We start from the raw sequence: 5054 nt of genomic DNA on the forward strand, positions 1-5054 counted from the left end.
CTCTGGTTTCCGCGAGTCCGCGCCCACTTCTGACGTCATTCCAGGGCGCCGAATGGGAAAGGGGCGTGGAAAGGGGTGGAAGCGGAAGCAGCCGGGAGGGGACTCCATGTGGGTGGGTCGCGCTGTGTGACCTGAATGGGCTTTTTAGGACTGTTCCGCGTGGGACGGTCTCTGCAGGCTTCATGGAGGCAATAAATAAAACTGGAACTGTAGGGGTCAGAGGCGGATTTTCATAGCTCTTTATTTTGTCTGAAGTTCCATAGTCTTAAAGCTGACAAATGGTAGTAGTTTGTGGTTTTCTTTTAAATCTTTCTCCAAAACGGATTTGTCATTTCAAGGAGATACTTCCGCCATTACATCTCACCACATTCTTGGGTGTTACTTCCTCAGCTTAAAACATTTAGCACTTATTATATACTTAAGTACACAGTAGTGGTTGTAGCAACGGCAAACATAAAACGCTTGTTATGTGCAAGGCACTTTTTAAAAGCCTTCTGTTAATTTGCTTACTTAGCCCCATGTGGGAAGTCTTATTCCCACTTTACCCCTGGGGGAGAATTAATGATCTTTCCTAAGGTCACATAGCTGATGTAGTTAGAGTATAAACCCAGGCAGTGTTGAGTGGGGAAAGGGTTAACACTAGGCTGGGCGATATCAGGGATCTTCAGGGAGGCAGGCTGCAGCTGCAAGCGGGAGGCTGAAGAAGAAGCGGGGTTTGGGGGGAAAAAAAGGGTAAAAGTATTCCAGACCCACCATGCATGGAGTCTCACAAACTTTCTGATAAGGTCCCCATAGAGTCAGGAACAGAAATCCTCTGTGGCTACCTACTTGGGCTCTCACTCTATAGCTTCATACTTTCCCTCAATAAACTCATCGCTTTGCTCACTCTGTTGTCCGGGAGATTCATTCTTCGGCTCCATGAGACGAGGACCAGCATTTTGTCCCACCCTCCTGTAACTGTGTGACTCTAGAAACTTGCTGTAATCTGTGTCATGTTTCTCAGTTAAAGTCAGAGTCACCTGTTGTAGAAAATGTCAGGGGCTGGGGCACTGTAGGATGGCAAGTCTTCGCATCCCAGAACAATCTGGGTTTTGACCTTTGTGGGCTGTGTGACTCTGTTTAGGTCATTTGCCCTCTGTGAGCTTCCATCTACAGCTCCTATCTCTGAGATGGGCAAGCAAAACCAGGAGAGGGGCTGCAATTGGAGAGAGAGGTGGCAAAGATAAACAGGAAATACATGGCCTTCACCTGTTGCATTGCTAAAGTGGGCTGTCCACCTGGGGGTCAATTTGTGGGCATTTTTGCAACCTACTTGTCTTCACATAAAATATTTTACTTGGTTCTCACAACAACACTGATGAAACATGATCAAGAATTACCTCCATTTTAAAGATGAGGAAGTTAGAGTTCTCGGGGGTGAAAAGCCTTACTAGCCTGAGATTACACACAGTTGGCAATTGATAGAATTGATAGAATTGCAACTAGACAGGACCATCTCTCTCCACTCAGCCTAATGCCCTGGGTGCTCTATCAGCCTGAGGAGAGATCCTCTCAGGACTTCATTTCTCAGACTATGTATTCATTAAGGCCTCTTCCACTGCTATTTCTCTAAACTGATTCTTCTGTGATTTCTTTGCTTTTGACCCATTTAAAAAGGTGATTTGGCAGATTGTATTTTTCCAGAAATGGATGCAACAATGTCTTCCTTCACACGTGTTTTCCTACAACGTAATTTGGATAGTCCCCCAACAAAACATGGAGTCTAATTCTTACCCACCTCCTAACCTTGAATCTGGGTAATTTTATGGTTGCTTTGAGCAATAGAGTATGACAGTAGTGACATGTCCAAGGTTAGGCCATAAATGGGATACAGGTTTTGCCTTTCCTTCCTCCCTTTTTTGGAAATACTCATGTTAGGTGCTCTGAGCTATCCTATAAAAAGTTTCAGTACCCTGAGGCCACTATGCTGTGAGAAAGCCACAGATGAAGAGGCCATATTTGGGTGCTCCAATAGACAGTCCCTAGTTTTTGAGTCAACCCAGACATGTAAATGTGAGAGCCTTCAGATGATGCCAGAACCCAGCCACTGATTCACCCACAGCCTTCAAGTTTTCCTAGCTGAGACCCAGACACCACGGAGCAGAAATCAGCTGGCCCCACTGGGCTCCACCCAAAGTTCTGAGCCCCAGAATCCATGAGCTTAAATAGTTGTTTCAAAGTGTTGTGTTTTTTTTTTTTTATCCTTCCCTAGGTTTTTTATTATGGTAAAATACCATTTTAACCTTTTTTAAGTGTACTATTCCATGGCATCAAGTACCAAACCACTAAATTTTGAGGTTTTTTAAATGCAGCAATAATAACGAACAGGCAAGAACCTGTGCTATATTTAGGATAGGGCACATGCACTGATTTATTAGTAGAGGCTGATTTATTAACACTTGGTTGGGCTCAGTCAGGTGTGTGCATGGGAATACAAGGAATGGGTTTATGTTTGAATATTTGCTTCTGGATCTATTCCCTCTGGGGGCTGCCCTCTTAGGAGCCAGCTGCTGCTGTATGATGGTGTTTGGTGCCGAGTGGGCACTTGGTAAATATTTGTTAAGCGAATGAGCAAATTAAGTCACAGAAGGTGGACTAGGTCTCGGGTTATTTTTGGCCTGCTAAGCTTACACTCATATACTGGGCTTATTTAAGCCTGAAATTGTGCCACTTCAACCCAAGTTGTGAATTCTCTTCAAAAATAATCCAACTGTGGTTGGCATTATTAATTCTTTGGGTTTTTTTTTAAGTTTATTTATTTATTTTGAGAGAGAGAGAGAGAGAGAGAGGGAACGCACTTGTGTGTGAGCAAGTCGGGGAGGGGCAGAGAGAGAGAGAGAGAGAGAGAGAGAGAGAGAGTGAGTCCCAAGCAGGCTCCATGCTGTCAGCACAGAGCCCATCTTGGGGCTTGATCTCACGTTCGTGACCTGAGCCAAAATCAAGAGTTGGATGCTTAACCAACTGAGCCACCTGGGCGCCCTGTCATTAATTCTTTGTAACAAGAAATGAAAGCAATGGAGCTTAAGATGCTCTGTTTCCAAGCCTGATTCTTGGGAACACTGATGAGCATATTTGACTCAAAAAAGTCTCTTTGCCAGAGGCCAGAAAAAATGCATGTTGACTATTCTTAGAGCTAAAAGTCCCAAAGGATCGGACCCAGGCCCAAGCGAGGCTCTTGTACACTCTCTAGCTCGGTACCATGTGTAATTAGGCTCATAAACATTATATCCGATTGGCTGTGAGTTCTGGGAGGAAAGTTAAGTCTGGGTACCCTCCTCCCCATTGTACTAGGCCCTGTTTCTCGCCCCTCCTCCAGCTCACCCCACGATAGTAGCTGATGAGGAGTGGAAAGAATAATAACCCTTGCCAGTTACCAAGTGCTAGAGACTTGTGCCACAAACAGATTTTTACAAAGTCAGGTATGCAAAATGTAAATTTTCTTTTCTAGGAGTGAACTTCATTTCCATTTTCATGAGAACAGGAAACTTACCACAGAAGAGTCAACACCTAGTATGGTGTCTGGCACAATTAATGCCAGTGAATATTTGTTGGATAAATTAATGGTTTCAGAGTTCTAAGCTGAAGTCCAGAGTCATCAGGCAACTTTCCCAGCATCACACAGTAAATGGCAAGACACTGTCTTGGCTCCCAGCGCAGAATCTTTCCTCTGTGCCAAAGTTTTCTGGTAGATTCATTCACTCATTCATTCATTCATTCATTCGTAAGGACTGTTTTGGATGCAAGTGACAAGTAATTCTAATTGTTTTAGGCAAGAAATGGAAATTATATGCTCATATAATTCAAGAATCCAGTGACACAAATGGCTTCTGACTCAGCTGGATCCAGGGGCTTAAACCCTGTCAGCAGGACTTGACCTCTCTCATCTTCTGTCTCCATTTTCCACTGTGTTGGCTAATTCTAGGCCTTCAGCACCTTAAAACCTGCAGCGTCCTTATGTCTTGCAGCCTTAGCAGAAGAGCACTTGTCTTTATCCCCACCTCTGTCTCCTTTGTCTCCTCGGTTCTGGAATGGTCACTTGCCCATTCCTGAACCAGTAAGTGTGGTCAGGAGAAGCCTGGCTAGCTAGCCTGGCTAGCCTGGCTAGCTCTGAGCCATGTGTCCAGCTCTGGAGCCAGGGAGGGAATCAGCCCTTATGTGGAGCACAGGGGTGAAGGTGGGGAAGGGAGCACGCCCTAGGAGAAAATTGGGGTGCTGCTACCAGGCGTGGCTGGCGAGAAGGATTGTGGCTCACAACACTCAGCAAACGTTGCCCCTGCCATCTTTGTGCAGAGTTCTGTTCAGGAAGACAGGGAGCTACGAAGGAGAACGTGTCACGCGAGTTTAGACTCTCACAGAGGATCAGACCTGAAAGTTCAGGGAAAACCAAATAAGATGTGCAAGCAAATGTGGTCACACCAACCTGACTGGGGACTCACTCACCTGTTCACCGTCTAGCTACGGGGCAACAGCTGAGGTTTCTGACCATTTAGCTTCCACCAGAAACAGCGTTTCTGCAGTTCTCTGCTCCTTCATGCCACCCCCATCCCCTCCTCTTAGAAAAACTTTTCTCCGCCAGGTTCCAAGAGTAGTTTCCTGTCTCTCCTTAGCTCCTGGGTACCACTTCAGTGTTCATCTTGAAGTGAAACTTCCTAAGATTTCTGGCTCAGGTTCTGTCTTGATTTTCGGCTCCAGTCTCTCTAGAGATGACGAGCTGTGTGGTCCTCGGGTCACAGTCCCAGACTTGAGGCTGGCACAGTGTGAACAAGGGTAAGACAAGCAGAGAGGTGGCGGGGAGCCAGACGGTGCCCAATCTTGCCGTTCGTGGGAAGGAAGCTGATTAGGGGTATGTGGCAGATGAAGGACTTATGTTTTCGTGTCATTTGATCTCCTGCGTGAAATGCACATATATTGGGGGCAGAGTGACTGCGGGAGAACCACTGGCAGGCTCCTTATGGCTAATCCAGGGGAGATGATGTGGTGTGGATTGGAGGATGGCTGACTCTGGGATCGAGGCA

Source organism: Herpailurus yagouaroundi, unplaced genomic scaffold (assembly GCF_014898765.1).
Source record: "Herpailurus yagouaroundi ecotype Mexico unplaced genomic scaffold, PumYag 182, whole genome shotgun sequence".
Lineage (NCBI taxonomy): Eukaryota > Metazoa > Chordata > Mammalia > Carnivora > Felidae > Herpailurus > Herpailurus yagouaroundi.